Here is a 19,233-nt window from a genome sequence, read left to right as displayed (position 1 = left end):
CTTGTTCCCATGTGTTTGATACCATTCCATTCACTCCATTCCAGACATTATTATGAGCTGTCCTCACCCCAGCAGCCTCCTGTGGCGCATATTGTGAACTAAATTCCCTAAAGAAGTGGTGTGTTTGCAGCCGTAGGAAAAGACACCAGCGAGATAAAGAAAACGCATTTATAATCACGCTGATCCCCACAAGCTGCAAGCATTGCACTGTTTCATAATGCGTCACTGCCAACGGTGTCAGGCCAATGAACGTTGATATGCGTTGAACAGCTCAAGGTAACTAGGTTTGTTCTTGCTCACCTGAGCAGTTTCTCATTCCATGGCCCTTAAGCTATTTATGTTTTACCTAAACCTCAGGGCTCCCGCCTATTGTCTTGATTTTGCGAGGTGAAAAGGGTTCTTTTTGAGGATGAATCTCTGTAAATACCGGAGAAAATTCATCCCGTGCCCAACATGCTCAATACTTAGGTGATGAAATATACAACCTAAGTTTGCATCCCAAATGGCACCCTATTCCCTATTTGGTGCATTTACATTTGACCAGGGAGCACAGGGTTCTAGGCCCGGTTGCATAAAACGTCTTCAGTGTTTCCCTTACCTAAGGGAGTTGCATAAAGCCCCTCAAATATTCCCTCAGGTAACGGCATACTTAAGTGATGTTACGGTAGTTTGAAGGCATGTATAGCAGAACGAATATATGATGATCTGATTCACTGACTTAACATCTTGTCAGATCGCATTGATTTTGTGATATTGCTTTTAGCTTGAATTGAGGGACAACACGTCTTATGTTAACTCTTTAATGCTGGAATAGAGATCATATAAATCACTTAACCATGACAATAAATGAAAGCTACATCTTTTATTATTCAACATTAATATTCTTTCTTGAAAATAGTTGTGTTCTGAACTGTTCATGAGCTAGCTTTGAATATTTTCATGCCTCCTCACGGGATTGAAGCATACCCAGTGTTGGTTGTTGTTTTGGCCTTGGTTGGAGGTAGAAAGTGTTGGTTTGGTCTTACAATACCTGCCAAACAAAGCTACACTTACTGGCCTTAGCATTTAACTATTTGAACATAACTCTCAACATATGAATTTGCTCCTAACTGACTTGCCTAGTTAAATGAAGGTTAAATAAAAACATAAACAAATGTAATATATATTGGTTTATTTTTCAGAAGTGCAAACTGAAGGTAATTTGAAGAAAGAAGATGGAGGGGAGTAAATTAGATTATAATGCCCTAAGTCATTTGAGGGAAAAAGCAGCAAAAAGGATGAATCAGTTAATTTTGTCAGCTCAGAGAGAGGTCCTGGAATGTGTTCCAAAAGATATGGACATGTCTGATGTAGAAGTGGTGGATTGGGAAGGGTCTGGTGTTGACAATTTGTCAGACAGTGAGAGAAGTGAGGGAGACAGTTCTACTGGTGATGAGAGTGAAGGCTTGACGGGCCGCCTGGAAGACTGGGCTGTAGAGTTCAGGATTCCGTTGATTGCCTTATCTGCCGTGTTGTTAATTCTTTGAATTTACCATCTTTACTGGGCACAAACTTTGTGCAAAATAATTTCACTACTTTGGAATAGTTAATGTTCTTAACTGACTTGCCTAATTAAATAAAGTTAAAATAAAAATAGAAATGAAACTATTGCAAAGACTATGGTCTCTTGTTCTGGACGGGCATGCTTTTAAGTTGTAGCTTCACTTTGATGGCCTACCTCTTTTAAGATCTCTGCCATTCAGTTTTAGCCAATACTCGGAATTACCCAAGGACATGCCAAAAAGCCTGTGTTTATTGCTAAAAACCAACTTCTTTGAATGTGTACATAAGCAAGCTGGTCACTGAGATACAAAACATAGGTATGGGTTTTCTTTTCATGGGAATTTTTGTTTTCTTAATTGTAACTTCTGTAATATGTGATGCCCCAGCGAGAGCCTTTATAAAATGTGTGAAGTCCCACACTGGATATAGTGGCTGTGACAAGTGCTACCAAAGGGGAATCTATACATTTCATAGGGTTCATGCCAGGCCTAGAACCAACGAGTGCTTTAAACAGTTACTGGATGAAGAACACCACCATAACCAGTCTCCTCTTTCGGATACTAATACTGATTTGGTAACAGGCTTTGCTCATGACTAAATGCATTTAGTTTGTTTGGCGGTCATGAGACCGTGGATGGACAGGAGTGGTCCACTGCGTTGTCGTATTTCTTCCTGTCAAGATTCCTTCATCTCGGAAAGGCTTGTAGCTTTAACCTGTTAGAGACATCAGTTCCCATTTGGACACGCGCCCCCACCCCCCCAGCTGGAATGTGGCGCAGGGAACGCAAGAAATATTCCTAAAAATATTAAACCTCAAAACATTAACAAGTAAAATAGCTCAAATGAAAGATAAACAAGTTGTTTATCTAGCCAGCAAGTCAGATTTCTAAAATGTTTTACAGCGAAAACATAGCACATATTTATGTCAAACCACCACCGCAGACATAGCTCATTAGCATAGCCAAGTAGGAAAAAATATGCAATCAACAAACGCAGGATTAAAAGAAAAATCATTTCACTAACCTTTTGAAATCTTCATCAGATGACAGTAATATAACATGTTACACAGTACATTCATTTTTTTTCAATAATATGCTATATATATCCATAAATCTCTGTTTACAATGATGCATCGTTCAAAAAATGCTACCCAAATGTCCTGAGAAATGACGATAGCCCCGGCAGATAACGTCAGCTAACAAGGAATACACATCATAAACTTTGACTAAATATGCATGTTTTACATATGTATAGCAAGATACACTTCTTCTAAATGCAATTGCATTGTTACATTTAATTTTAACGTTACTGTCATGTTTTGTCTTATATTGTCTTGTCATTTTGCTTTTCCCTCTGTTCGTTTTCCCCCTGCTGGTCTTTTTAGGTTCGTTCCCCTTTTTCTCTCTCCCTTCCTCTCTCTCTTCTCTCTATCGTTCCGTTCCTGCTCCCAGCTGTTCCTATTCCCCTAATCAATCATTTAGTCTTCCCACACCTGTTCCCTATCTTTTTCCCTGATTAGAGTCCCTATTTCTCCCCTTGTTTTCCGTTTCTGCCCTGTCGGATCCTTGTCTATTGTTCACCGTGCTGTGTCTGTGTATCGCCCTGTCGTGTCGTGTTTCCCTCAGATGCTGCGTGGTGAGCAGGTGTCTGAGTCTGCTACGTTCAAGTGCCTTCCCGAGGCAACCTGCAGTTCATGATCGAGTCTCCAGTCTGTTCTCGTCATTACGAGTGGAATTGTGCTTTATGATTGTATATTTACTTTACTGGATTAAAGACTCTGTTTTCGCCAAGTCGCTTTTGGGTCCTCATTCACCTGCATAACAGAAGGATCCGACCAAAGAATGGACCCAGCGACTACAGACGCTCGTAACACTGCCGTCGAGATCCAAGGAGCCATGCTCGGCAGACACGAGCAGGAATTGTCTGCTGCTCGCCATGCCGTGGAGAACCTGGCCGCTCAGGTTTCCGACCTCTCTGGACAGTTCCAGAGTCTTCGTCTCGTGCCACCTGTTACTTCCTGGCCTGCCGAGCCTCCGGAACCTAGGGTTAATAACCCACCTTGCTACTCCGGGCAGCCCACGGAGTGCCGCTCCTTTCTCACCCAGTGTGATATTGTGTTCTCTCTCCAACCCAACACATACTCTAGAGAGAGAGCTCGGGTTGCTTACGTCATTTCACTCCTTACTGGCCGGGCTCGAGAGTGGGGCACAGCTATCTGGGAGGCAAGGGCTGATTGCTCTAACAATTACCAGAACTTTAAAGAGGAGATGATTCGGGTTTTTGACCGTTCAGTTTTTGGTAGGGAGGCTTCTAGGGCCCTGGCTTCCCGATGCCAAGGTGATCGATCCATAACGGATTACTCTATTGAGTTTCGCACTCTTGCTGCCTCTAGTGAGTGGAACGAGCCGGCGCTGCTCGCTCGTTTTCTGGAGGGACTCCACGCAGTGGTTAAAGATGAGATTCTCTCCCGGGAGGTTCCTTCAAGTGTGGACTCTTTGATTGCTCTCGCCATCCGCATAGAACGACGGGTAGATCTTCGTCACCAGGCTCGTGGTAGAGAGCTTGCGTCAACGGTGTTTCCCTGCTCCGCATCGCAACCATCTCCCTCCTCTGGCTAAGAGACTGAGCCCATGCAGCTGGGAGGTATTCGCATCTCGACTAAGGAGAGGGAACGGAGGATCACCAACTGCCTGTGCCTCTATTGCGGACTTGCTGGACATTTTGTTAATTCATGTCCAGTAAAAGCCAGAGCTCATCAGTAAGCGGAGGGCTACTGGTGAGCGCTACTACTCAGGTCTCTCCATCTAGATCCTGTACTACTTTGTCGGTCCATCTACGCTGGACCGGTTCGGGTGCTACATGCAGTGCCTTGATAGACTCTGGGGCTGAGGGTTGTTTCATGGACGAAGCATGGGCTCGGAAACATGACATTCCTTTCAGAGAGTTAGACAAGCCTACGCCCATGTTCGCCTTAGATGGTAGTCATCTTCCCAGTATCAGATTTGAGACACTACCTTTAACCCTCACAGTATCTGGTAACCACAGTGAGACTATTTCTTTTTTGATTTTTCGTTCACCTTTTACACCTGTTGTTTTGGGTCATCCCTGGCTAGTATGTCATAATCCTTCTATTAATTGGTCTAGTAATTCTATCCTATCCTGGAACGTTTCTTGTCATGTGAAGTGTTTAATGTCTGCCATCCCTCCCATTTCTTCTGTCCCCACTTCTCAGGAGGAACCTGGCGATTTGACAGGAGTGCCGGAGGAATATCATGATCTGCGCACGGTCTTCAGTCGGTCCCGAGCCAACTCCCTTCCTCCTCACCGGTCGTATGATTGTAGTATTGATCTCCTTCCGGGGACCACTCCTCCTCGGGGTAGACTATACTCTCTGTCGGCTCCCGAACGTAAGGCTCTCGAGGATTATTTGTCTGTGTCTCTTGACGCCGGTACCATAGTGCCTTCTTCCTCTCCGGCCGGGGTGGGGTTTTTTTTTGTTAAGAAGAAGGACGGTACTCTGCGCCCCTGCGTGGATTATCGAGGGCTGAATGACATAACGGTTAAGAATCGTTATCCGCTTCCCCTTATGTCATCAGCCTTCGAGATTCTGCAGGGAGCCAGGTGCTTTACTAAGTTGGACCTTCGTAACGCTTACCATCTCGTGCGCATCAGAGAGGGGGATGAGTGGAAAACGGCGTTTAACACTCCGTTAGGGCATTTTGAGTACCGGGTTCTGCCGTTTGGTCTCGCCAATGCGCCAGCTGTTTTTCAGGCATTAGTTAATGATGTTCTGAGAGACATGCTGAACATCTTTGTTTTTGTCTATCTTGACGATATCCTGATTTTTTCACCGTCACTCGAGATTCATGTTCAGCACGTTCGACGTGTTCTACAGCGCCTTTTAGAGAATTGTCTCTACGTGAAGGCTGAGAAGTGCTCTTTTCATGTCTCCTCCGTTACTTTTCTCGGTTCCGTTATTTCCGCTGAAGGCATTCAGATGGATTCCGCTAAGGTCCAAGCTTTCAGTGATTGGCCCGTTCCAAGGTCACGTGTCGAGTTGCAGCGCTTTCTAGGTTTCGCTAATTTCTATCGGCGTTTCATTCGTAATTTCGGTCAAGTTGCTGCCCCTCTCACAGCTCTTACTTCTGTCAAGACGTGTTTTAAGTGGTCCGGTTCCGCCCAGGGAGCTTTTGATCTTCTAAAAGAACGTTTTACGTCCGCTCCTATCCTCGTTACTCCTGACGTCACTAGACAATTCATTGTCGAGGTTGACGCTTCAGAGGTAGGCGTGGGAGCCATTCTATCCCAGCGCTTCCAGTCTGACGATAAGGTTCATCCTTGCGCTTATTTTTCTCATCGCCTGTCGCCATCTGAACGCAACTATGATGTGGGTAACCGCGAACTGCTCGCCATCCGCTTAGCCCTAGGCGAATGGCGACAGTGGTTGGAGGGGGCGACCGTTCCTTTTGTCGTTTGGACAGACCATAAGAACCTTGAGTACATCCGTTCTGCCAAACGACTTAATGCTCGTCAAGCTCGTTGGGCGTTGTTTTTCGCTCGTTTCGAGTTTGTGATTTCTTACCGTCCGGGTAGCAAGAACACCAAGCCTGATGCCTTATCCCGTCTTTTTAGTTCTTCTGTGGCTTCTACTGATCCCGAGGGGATTCTTCCTTATGGGCGTGTTGTCGGGTTGACAGTCTGGGGAATTGAAAGACAGGTTAAGCAAGCACTCACGCACACTGCGTCGCCGCGCGCTTGTCCTAGTAACCTTCTTTTCGTTCCTGTTTCCACTCGTTTGGCTGTTCTTCAGTGGGCTCACTCTGCCAAGTTAGCTGGTCATCCCGGTGTTCGAGGCACTCTTGCGTCTATTCGCCAGCGCTTTTGGTGGCCGACTCAGGAGCGTGACACGCGCCGTTTCGTGGCTGCTTGTTCGGACTGCGCGCAGACTAAGTCAGGTAACTCTCCTCCTGCCGGTCGTCTCAGACCGCTCCCCATTCCTTCTCGACCATGGTCTCACATCGCCCTAGACTTCATTACCGGTCTGCCTTTGTCTGCGGGGAAGACTGTGATTCTTACGGTTGTCGATAGGTTCTCTAAGGCGGCACATTTCATTCCCCTCGCTAAACTTCCTTCCGCTAAGGAGACGGCACAAATCATCATCGAGAATGTGTTCAGAATTCATGGCCTCCCGTTAGACGCCGTTTCAGACAGAGGCCCGCAATTCACGTCACAGTTTTGGAGGGAGTTCTGTCGTTTGATTGGTGCGTCCGTCAGTCTCTCTTCCGGGTTTCATCCCCAGTCTAACGGTCAAGCAGAGAGGGCCAATCAGACGATTGGTCGCATACTACGCAGCCTTTCTTTCAGAAACCCTGCGTCTTGGGCAGAACAGCTCCCCTGGGCAGAATACGCTCACAATTCGCTTCCTTCGTCTGCTACCGGGTTATCTCCGTTTCAGAGTAGTCTGGGTTACCAGCCTCCTCTGTTCTCATCCCAGCTTGCCGAGTCCAGCATTCCCTCCGCTCAAGCGTTTGTCCAACGTTGTGAGCGCACCTGGAGGAGGGTGAGGTCTGCACTTTGCCGTTACAGGGCACAGACTGTGAGAGCCGCCAATAAACGTAGGATTAAGAGTCCTAGGTATTGTTGCGGCCAGAGAGTGTGGCTTTCCACTCGCAACCTTCCTCTTACGACAGCTTCTCGTAAGTTGACTCCGCGGTTCATTGGTCCGTTCCGTGTCTCCCAGGTCGTCAATCCTGTCGCTGTGCGACTGCTTCTTCCGCGACATCTTCGTCGCGTCCATCCTGTCTTCCATGTCTCCTGTGTCAAGCCCTTTCTTCGCACCCCCGTTCGTCTTCCCTCCCCCCCGTCCTTGTCGAGAGCGCACCTATTTACAAGGTACGTAGGATCATGGACATGCGTTCTCGGGGACGGGGTCACCAATACTTAGTGGATTGGGAGGGTTACGGTCCTGAGGAGAGGAGTTGGGTTCCGTCTCGGGACGTGCTGGACCGTTCACTTATTGATGATTTCCTCCGTTGCCGCCAGGATTCCTCCTCGAGTGCGCCAGGAGGCGCTCGGTGAGTGGGGGGTACTGTCATGTTTTGTCTTATATTGTCTTGTCATTTTGCTTTTCCCTCTGTTCGTTTTCCCCCTGCTGGTCTTTTTAGGTTCGTTCCCCTTTTTCTCTCTCCCTTCCTCTCTCTCTTCTCTCTATCGTTCCGTTCCTGCTCCCAGCTGTTCCTATTCCCCTAATCAATCATTTAGTCTTCCCACACCTGTTCCTTATCTTTTTCCCTGATTAGAGTCCCTATTTCTCCCCTTGTTTTCCGTTTCTGCCCTGTCGGATCCTTGTCTATTGTTCACCGTGCTGTGTCTGTGTATCGCCCTGTCGTGTCGTGTTTCCCTCAGATGCTGCGTGGTGAGCAGGTGTCTGAGTCTGCTACGTTCAAGTGCCTTCCCGAGGCAACCTGCAGTTCATGATCGAGTCTCCAGTCTGTTCTCGTCATTACGAGTGGAATTGTGCTTTATGATTGTATATTTACTTTACTGGATTAAAGACTCTGTTTTCGCCAAGTCGCTTTTGGGTCCTCATTCACCTGCATAACAGTTACATTTTGCATTCACTAGACTATAATATGGAGTCGGCGCTCCCACAGTAGCATAATGACTCCTTTATCTTGGAGTCGACAGAAACCCAAAATTAATACATTAAATATTCCCTTACCTTTGTTGTTCTTTCATCAAACGACCTGGAAGGGATTATACTTACCAAACCAGCATTTAGTTTTCAAGTCTACGTCTTTCGGTTCTCAAAATACCCACATTTCGGTCGAAATTTACGCAAAATTGATTTAGTTGCGCACCAAAACGTTGAAATTATATATTATATGTCTAGTTAACTTGTCAAACTAACTTCATAATCAAGCTTTAACATGTTATAAAGGTGTACAGCAATTTTGAGAACAAACAGAAACACAGGCACCGTTCAATCGATCTTGGAAGAAAGAGAGGACTTTACCACTGCGCACAGAAAAGTGACAGCTGTTTTTGATTGACTGGGAGCATACCGCGCGCGTGCTCAAACTCTCGCAAGCGGGCGATTCTCACAATGACAAGCCCCATTGAAAGCTGAGATCACGCTGAACACGTGGAGACTGTTCTGGGAGCGGTAACTGTTTGTGGAGAGTGTCTGTGATGACGTCAAAGGTGGCCTAAGTTTTCTGATGAGAAGAGATAGTTTGGGAGAATGCATATTTTGAGAGTTCTGCTTTACACAGAGACACAATTTAAACGGTTTTAAAAGCTTTAGAGTGTTTTCTATTCAATAATATTTTTTATTTGCATATATTAGCAACTTTTGACAAAAAATAATTATGTTTACCATGGGCACGCAATTACTCCAGCGGGGGCAGAAGACAGCCCTATCCCAATAGTGTTTGCCAGAAAACCATGTCCAATTGATGACAGAATAAGATGGAAAGCAACAGAGCTGCATTAGTTTTTACTCTACACAGGGCCACTTGTTCTTGCGGATGAGTTGCAGCCATGTATGACAACCTCATATTCCTCTCTGTTGGTGTATATCTTTTAGCGAGTAAAGAATATTGTTTAACAATCAATTACCTAGCCAACACATTACTTGTCTCATTTGTTCAGCAATTTGGACACTGTAAGGTCAGGAAGTTATCATTTATAACATACATGGCTTGGTACATCTGAGCGAAGATAACAAACTACATGGACATTTAGATCTGATATCAGGCTTTCCCTTTGAAAATGTATTGGGGAAACTAGTTATGATGATGAAGAAGAGCAGCAAGGAATATACTTGAGGAAGTCACATCATAATGGGCCTGTGCCGCAGTGTTTTGTTGTAGTGCATCAGTTCAAGGAGCTGTTGGTTAATGGATTAGTCATGAGAACCTCAGAGAGAGATGGTTGTATCAGAATTGATAACAAAGTTGTTTCTGTCCTGAATGTAATTTCTACAGAAAGAAAAGAGTACATTGTGGTTAAAGGATACAGACTGAAAGCTATTTTTTGAGTGTCCTTTTGACTCTTGAGAGTTAGGAATCTATGTGGTTTCTAACCTGTCCTCAAGAATTCAGTGCTTTCAGGTAAGATAATCGGCAGAAATATGTGAGGTTGCCAATACAGTCCTAGAACTGGAACCCGATTCAACTCCCTGACGATTCTCTGTAATATATTTATGTAAGTATACTTACTTTAGCCTAAAAAAATGATGTTGCTACTTACTTTGTTGATGGGTGCATATGAGCATATTTAATTTTAATTTTAATTTTGTAAACATGATTACCCATCACACATTTTTTTTTTTTATCTACAGTGTGTAATGGTTGTCGGAGAACTATATAAAGTTGTAAAATGGTGAACTATTTAAATAAAAGCAGTAATATCTAATGTACAGTATAATTTTAACCAAATTATTTTGAGGCTGTCAATTGAAGGATTACATGTTATAATGTACTGCGAGTGTTCCTATTTTTGTCTCCCTTCAGGAAATGTATCACATTGTTTAATTTACTGAAACAAATGATTTGGCATTGTACACACATTGTGGTTAAAGATGGTGTATGCCAATGGCCTCCCTATAAAATCGATGATGTTGTTAAGGCTGCAAAAACTTAGCAGCAACCTGGAGAGGCATGGATTCCATATAATGTCAGGCAAATTTTCTCAGCAGCTATGTATAAGTTTTATTTTGGTGTTCCGTGGGTGTATAGAAAGGGTTCTGTATGGAACCAAAAATAACTATTCAGTATGTAGAGGGAGATAGACAAACTCAACAAAAATATTATTATTATTTTTATACAAAAAAAGAGTAAACTAGATATGGGAATTAAACCTGGCAAATTGGTTAGTGTATATACAGTGGAAGCCAAATACATTTAAACTCAGTTTTTCACAATTCCCGACATTTAATGGTGGAAATATTCCCTGTCTTAGGTCGGTTAGGATCATCACTTTATTTTTACTTTATCAATTTCCATTAGGGCTGAACTAATGGAGTCCAGACGGTTAACAACTAGTAATGCCTCTGCAGAGTCTGATTACATCCCCACCCCAGTGTCTCAAAGAACCGTAACTGAACGCAAATGGACCATAAACCACTGAAGTGAACAACTGAGTATTTGTTTGCATTAAGAAATTGTGCTGAGTAAAGATAAAACAATTCATTGGTTCTTATGCTCCCTGATTTAAATGTTGAGGATAGGAGTGCATTGCTCCGCAAACCCCAAATGTATTATGCATCGTAAAACAATTTGAAATTTAAACATTGCGAATCGCCAGTTCAGAAAAAGGCTTTATTTATATTACATTCTTTACTTTCCGAAAAAATACCTCCCATTTAATGTAACGGCTGACACATAGTCTCTTCTCCTTCTTTCATGCATCGTCCAGTCAAGCTGCACACTACCCAGCTTTACATGCTGACCAATGCAAGTTTGACAGCCTTTTCTTTTAGGCATCATTAGTTTGATAATTTGCCAGGATATTGTTACCGATGCCTTATGAGTATAGCTAAAGCAGTTTTTCTTTTTTCTGACTGTCAACAGATATATTGGGGTGGCAGGGTAGCCTAGTGGTTAGTGTTGGACTCGAAAGCGAAAGGTTTCATGTTCAAATCCCTGAGCTGACAAGGTACAAATCTGTCCTTCTGCCCCTGAGCAGGCAGTTAACCCACTGTTCCTAGGCCATCATTGAAAATAAGAATTTGTTCTTAACTGACTTGCCTAGTTAAATAAAGGTACAATTAAAATACTGCATGTGCATTTGGTACAATTTGTCGTTTTGGGTTTAGTTCTGATAAAACTGGTGGGAGCTTTCCACAGACCTGCCAACCTGTAAACATTTTGTGTAGTATATACACAATTTGAAGTCAAAATACGTACCTACTAAAGACAATCCTAAAATCCACAAAAATAGTTTCAGTAATTAACATGGTTTTCAAAATCCTCAGTTCTCCAATTCATTGCCTACCCAACCAAAAACCTACAACATATTTTCAAAAAGTTATACTAGAGATCTGTTTTGAGATTTCATGATTCCTCCTGGTCGTCAAATACTTTGAAAATAACGAAGTTTACTCTGAAACACGTATACATGTTTCATAACTAGAGGGCAGACCAGGAATTGTTCTCAGCACAATGACAGTAAAAATATCACTATTGCATGGAGAAGATTGCTGTTCTCTTTGTGTTTGTTAAATGTTTATTTATTGTTTAAAAGACTAAGACCCTTCATGTTTTTCAGCTCTGCTCCTGAATCTTCTGACAAAGCAGGAAATTATATTAGAACCATGTACAACATCTTGATGGGAAGCTGAAGGCCAGCAAAGAGTTTAGGCAGAAGATGGTGAGATCTCCTTTTTCATTTCCATCTCCTGACCTGATCAGCCATAATAATTCTTACATTTTTTTTGCTATTATTAGCTGAGACCAATATCCAGTTCTGTATTGTGCCTTAGTTATCCAAAACTAAGATAGTGTTTGTGTTTTGATATTGAAAAAAAACATACTAGTTACTAGTTTTTCAGCAGCCAATAGGCTATTCATATTAGGTGAATTACTTAATATTGACATACAATATCCATATGTTATGGTCACTTTTCTGTTGTCAGTGTGGTTACAGATTGACTATTTGGGATTGAAAGGTGGCTCAATCTCCCATGATATTTCAAAGACCATGAACTGGAGGGGAATCAATGGAAAGGTGCGCTTCTGCCAACTGCAGCTCAACGATAGAGTTAATGTTCTACTGTTGGCAAAGTCCTTCATGAACACTAGAAAGCATAGAAAGAAACATCTAAATAAACCAATGATTCTTTATTCCCCAATTTTCATTTTAAGCTGCGGTGAGGAGAAACCGGCTCAGGTCTGATGCAACTGACAAAGTGGAAAAAGATGGTTCAATCTTTCAGGGTATCGTAATTGGTGGTCACAAGGAAAGAACACAAAGAAGGAAGTGGTTAGCAAATATTTAGATCCTCTTGGTGGGGTTCTGAGGATAGAAAATGGGGGGGGGGGGGATCGAGCTCATATTTTGATATTATTTATACCAAGTGATCAGATGATGATAATAGTGGTAAATTTTCATTACAACTATGTTGCCATTAAGCCAGACATCATCAATGTTGCTGTCTTAAAGTCTAGTTTATGCCACAATGTTTTCAGTGTTCAGATGTGACCCTGTTTATATGGCTTGTTTTAATTTGAAAGGCATGTTTCTATATTGTCTTTACAAGGCTCATTTGGGCAAAAATCATTTGAGATGTGAGCTTGTTTTAAAACAATATGTGTAACAATGTTACCAATGTTGCCACTGCAGAACTTTAATGTTATGTATCAATGCACTTGTATGTTATGGTGTATGATTAAGTTAGCATGCACAAATTAGATTTTAGTAATAATAATAATATAATAATAATAATATATGCCATTTAGCAGACGCTTTTATCCAAAGCGACTTACAGTCACGTGTGCATACATTCTACGTATGGGTGGTCCCGGGGATCGAACATTACAGTAGGGTACAATAGAGAACAGTATACATTATTGTATTCTAATGTAATGTACTTTATTGTGCTAACTGTACTTAAGACCCTAATCATATAAATGCCATGTTATAGAACTGTGAAGACACTTTTTTTGAAACAGCACAAGGTTTTGAGTAACTTACCCGCAGCAGCAGTCTTCCTGAGATGTAAATAGTAACAAAGGCTCCAAAAACACAAATACATACTTTTACAAGCTGCAAAGTTCTCGTTATTGTGGTGCAGAGCTGTAGAAAGGAACATTTTGTAATTCTAAACTTTATCTGCAATGGTCTGTGGAGGTAAGTTTTGCCGTCTTGAGACAATATCTGACATCATGCGCAAACTTCCATGTTTCTCATGATAAGCTGTATAGCACACTATTTAGCTAGGTATTTTTCATCTGTATTCTTCGTAGCTGTCTATATAGTGGTTGCTCCACTAAAAGTTTTGCGATTATGCTGCGGTAATCTGTGGTTTTGTACGGTACCCTGCGTCACCACTTCATTGCTCCAGACCAGCGCAAGGGGGAGTTACAGCATTGATTATACTTTTGGGTCCTACTGTGTCTCTAACTGACAATGAATGGGCGACATGAACATAAATAGAAACTATGCACTATATTGAAGTTAGTATAGCCTTTATTTAACTAGGCAAGTCAGTAAAGAACAAATTCTTATTTACAAGGACAGCCTACTCCTTCCTCCCCGTCAGGAAATTGAACCGGTCTCCCGCGTGCCCGCACGAAACAGGGATTATTTAGCTAAATAGCCCAGTACTGTACTCCACGACCATCACGTTGTACAGCACCATATATTATGTTCCATCCTAACAGAAAAGCAGAAGGTTTTTAGTTTTTCTAAAAATATAAACACCATAATATTAATCAAATTAAGCAAGTAGCAGTCAAACGTTTGGACACACCTACTCATTCCAGAGTTTTTCTTAATTTTTTATATTTTCTACATTGTATCAGTTAATTACTCTTGGATCTACCCATCCCGGATCCGGGAGAATTGACACTTAGTGTCAACTGACACTAAGTAGCATAACGCAACGGACAAAAAAATCTTAATAGAAAATATTCATATTCATGAAATCACAAGTGAAATATATTCAAACACAGCTTAGCCTTTTGTTAAGCACCCTGTCATCTCAGATTTTGAAAATATGCTTTACAGCCAAAGCAAGACAAGCATTTGTGTAAGTTCATCAATAGCCAAGCATAGCATTATGCATAGCTAGCAGCAGGCAATCTGGTCACAAAAATCAGAAAAGCAATCAAATGAAATTGTTTACCTTTGATGAGCTTCGGATGTTTTCACTCACGAGACTCCCAGTTAGATAGCAAATGTTCCTTTTTACCATAAATTAATTTTGTAGCCAAAAATAGCTCCGTTAGTTCTTCACGTTTGGCTGAGAAAACGATAATGCAGAAAAATATTCCAAATTAGCTCCATAATATGGACAGAAACATGGCAAACGTTGTTTATAATCATTCCTCAAGGTGTTTTTCAAATATCTATTTGATAATATATCAACCGGGACAGGTGGCTTCTTAGTAGGAAAGAGAGAAAAAATGGCTGCATTTGTCTTTTACGCACAAAACACTCTGAGAGCCTCCAGCTGACCACTGACGCAATGTTGACGTTCAGGCTCATTAAAAAAACTGTCTTGTGACACATTAGGGAAGCAATAGAAAAAGGAATCTGGTTTCTCATGTGTGCTCCGAGCATGCGCTGACCAACAGGAAAGTGTCTTCACTGACATTTTCAGCCTGTCCCTGACCTGAGTTTGTATACCAACATGTTTCAAGCAGACCCCTATAGTTACTGTGCCCAAGAACACTAAGGTAACCTGCCTAAATGACTACCGTCCCGTAGCACGCATGTCTGTAGCCATGAAGTGTTTTGAAAGGCTGTTCATGGCTCACATCAGCACCATTATCCCAGAAAACCTAGACCCACTCCAATTGTCATTCCACCCCAACAGATCCACAGATGATCCACCTGGACAAAAGGAACACCTATGTGAGAATGCTATTCATTGACTACAGCTCAGCATTTAATACCATAGTGCCCTCAAAGCTCATTACCAAGCTAAGGACCCTGGGACTAAACACCTCCCTCTGCAACTGGATCCTGGACTTCCTGATGGGCCACCACCAGGTGGTAAGGGTAGGTAACAACACATCACCATGCTGATCCTCAACACAGGAGCCCATCAAGGGTGCGTGCTCAGTCCCCTCCTGAACTCCCGGTCCACTCAATACTGCATGGCCAGGCACAACTCCAAATCCATAATCAAGTTTGCCGATGACACAACAGTGGTAGGCCTGATCACTGACAATGATGAGACAGTCTATAGGGAGGAGGTCAGAAACCTGGCCGGGTGGTGCCAGGACAACAACCTCAATGTGATCAAGACAAATGAGTTGATTGTGTACTACAGGAAAAGGAGGACCGAGCACAACCCCATTCTAAATCGACGGAACTGCAGTGGAGCAGGTTGAGGGCTTCAAGTTCCACATCTACAACCACATTAAGACAGTCGTGAAGAGGGCATGACAAAGCCTAAGCCTATTCATGACAAAGCCTATATACTTTACAGCTTTGGCTGCAAAGTATATTTTGAAAATCTGAGATGACAGGGTTATTAACAAAAGGCTAAGCTGTGTCTCAATATATTTCATTTGTGATTTTCATGAATAGGAATATTTTCTAGGGATATTTATGTCCGTTGCGTTATGCTAATTCATTTCAGGCGATGATTACGCTCCCGCATGCGGGTTTGGGAGTCACAAGAAGTTTTAAGGGCTTGTAAGTAAGCATTTCACTGTAAGGTCGATACCGTTTGTATTCGGCACATGTGACAAATAACATTTGACTTGATTTGGAGAGATGCTAAACATTGATCATAAACAACCACATTACATCCAGGCCACTCTCCCCGATATTACTATGACTTATACTTCTCACATTCTCCCAGTTGAAGCAGGTGGTAAAAACTGTGTGAAATGGTAATATAAATCGAAACCAGACACATAAGCTGAATAAAATTATTGCGCTGACTCACAAGGTTAAAGTTCACTGTCAAGACACCATCTGCATAGAGAAGTGAAAGCCCAAAGCAGTCACGACACAAGTTGCAAGCCACTTCATAGGATTGTTGTATAATCTACCTCTCAGAAAAAGCTCCGACTACTGTATTAAACAAAAACACCAGCTGTTCCTTAGCAACCAGTCAACATATAGATTTCTGTTTTAATACTAATAGCCCACATATTCACAAATGAGGCTCTGAATCACAAAAGGTCAGTGGAAGCGTATCACAAGATAAGGCTTTTGAACACAGCCGCTTCGTTAAATTTAATTCCATCAATCAGGAGTACATAGTATTGTGCCACACTGGGAGTGATTTTGGTTGCATCCCCAAGCTTCATCTTGTATACCAATATAATTGGACCAACTAACTTTGTAGCAGGAAGTTGAGTGTATGATTATAAGCTCATGTTTAATAAGCCAACATACAAAGCAATATTAAGCTTATATCCAGGGCCTTTTAACCTAGTGGCATTAAGTTACCATGAGAACATGATTACTTTTCTTTGTGCAAATATTTCAATTATCACTTTATATCCACGCTAGATCTGATGTAAATTATAAAGGATTTATTCTTCTGAAACAATGTATCTATAAACTTCATTGCACACCAGAAAAAAACTATTCATCCCCTCAAAGTCAATACTTTGTAGAGCCACCTTTTGCAGAAATTACAGCTGCAACTCTCTTGGTGTATGTTTCTCTAAGCTTGGCAAATCTAGCCACTGAGATTTTTGCCCATTCTTCAAAGCAAGACTGCTTCAGCTCCTTCAAGTTGGATGGGTTCCACTGGTGTATAGCATGCTTTAAGTGAAACAACAAATGCTCAATTGGATTGAGGTCTGGGCTTTGACTAGGCCATTCCAAGACATTTAAATGTTTCCCCTTAAACCACTCGAGTGTTACTTTAGCATTATCCTTTGGGTCATTGTCCTGCTGGAAGGTGAACCTCTGTTCCAGTCTCAAATCTCTGGAAGACTGAAACAGGTTTCCCTCAAGAATTTCCCTGTATTTAGCGCCATCCAACATTCCTTCAATTCTGACCAGTTTCCCAGTCCCTGCCGATGGAAAAACTCCCCCACAGCAGGATGCTGCAACCACCATGCTTCACTGTGGGGATGATGGTTCTCGGGGTGATAAGAGGTGTTAGGTTTGCCAGACAGCGTTTTACTTGATGGTCCAAAATCTAAATTTTAGTCTCATCTAACCAGAGTACCTTCTTCCATATGTTCGGGGAGTCTCCCACATGCTTTTTGGTGAACACCAAACGTGTTTACTAATTTTCGTTCTTTAAGCAATGTTTTTTATCTGGGCACTCTTCCGTAAAGCCCAGCTCTGTGGAGTGTACGGCTTAAAGTGGTCCTATGGACAGATACTCCAATCTCCGCTGTGGAGCTTTGCAGCTCCTTCAGGGTTATCTTTGGTCTCTTTGTTGCCTCTCTGATTAATGCCCTCCTTGCCTGGGCCGTGAGTTTGGGGGTTGGCCCTCTCTTGTCTAATAATGAATTTATTTGTGCTCCGTGGGATGTTCAAAGGTTCTGATATGTTTTATATCCCAAACTGATCTGTACTTCTCCACAACTTTGTCTCTGACCTGTTTGGAGAGCACCTTGGTCTTCATGGTTCCACTTGCTTGGTGGTGCCCCTTGCTTAGTGTTGTTGCAGACTCTGGGTGTCACGGCCATCGAAAGAAGTGGACCAAAGTGCAGTGTTGTGAGCGTACATTTTCCCTTAACTATGGAATGATGCCAACAAAAAAAACAAAATATACGACTGCGAAGCTTACGAAGGCTAAATGCCACTAACACAAGTCAACTGCCCACACTGAAGGGGGGAAAAGGGCTACCTAAGTATGATTCCCAATCAGAGACAACGATAGACAGCTGTAATTGATTGAGAACCATACCCGGCCAAAACATAGAAATAAAGAAACATAGAATGCCCACCCAAATCACACCCTGACCAAACCAAAAGAGACATAAACAGGCTCTCTCATGTCAGGGTGTGACACTGGGGCCTTTCAGAACAGCTGTATATATACTGAGATCATGTGATACTTAAATTGCACACAGGTGGACTTTTTAAAAACAAATTATGTGACTTCTGAAGGTAATTGGTTGCACCAGATCTTACTTTGGGGATTCATAGCAAAGGGAGTGAATGCATATGCATGCACCACTTTTCAATATTTTTATTTTTCTGAAACAATAAAACATTTTCATTTCATTTCACCAATTTGGATTATTTTGTGTATGTCCCTTACATGAAATCTAAATAAAAATCCTTTTAAATTTCAAGTTGTAATCCAACAAAATAGGAAAAACTTTTGCAATGCACTGTAATTCAAACAGAAATGGAGATTGGACTTCAGACATTTGTTCCCAATTCATTTTAGCCATCAAAGTTAGTCATCTTGGATTTCACGTGATCACATATCTGTGTCAATGTCAGATCCAGCATGTCAGTTAATGTACTGTACGTATAATACACACTTATTCATGTTTGAAATAGGACAAATACAAGCACATATCAGCACATTTTTTTTAAATTGCAAGAAGCTATTTTTTTCTGAGAAAATTTGTTAGCTTTTTCTTTGACTCTTTGATATTTATTTAACTCATTATGTTCTGTGAGAAAGATATTGATTTACCTGTTGAATGGGATCTGTATGCTGACTCTGATAATCAGGGATGCAGTGATAAAATAATATGTATAGTACCTTCAGAAAGTATTAATACCCCTTGAATTAATCCACATTTTATGGTGTTGCAGCTTTAATTGAAAATTGATTAAATATATACTTTTCTCATCCATCTTGACACAATACCCCATAAAGACAAAACATGTTTTTAGACATTTTTGCAAATGTATTAAGTTTTATACAGAATTATTACATTTTTATATGTATTCACCTTTGCCGGAGATTACATCTGTGAGTCTTTCTAGTTAAGTCTCTAACAGCTTTCCACACCTGGATTGTGCAACATTTTCCCATCATTCTTTTCACAATTCTTCAAGCTCTGTCAAATTGGTTGTTGA

The sequence above is a fragment of the Oncorhynchus gorbuscha genome, linkage group LG01 (assembly GCF_021184085.1).
Source record: "Oncorhynchus gorbuscha isolate QuinsamMale2020 ecotype Even-year linkage group LG01, OgorEven_v1.0, whole genome shotgun sequence".
Classification (NCBI taxonomy): domain Eukaryota; kingdom Metazoa; phylum Chordata; class Actinopteri; order Salmoniformes; family Salmonidae; genus Oncorhynchus; species Oncorhynchus gorbuscha.
The sequence above is the reverse complement of the archived record's forward strand: the minus strand, read 5'-3'. Positions refer to the sequence as shown.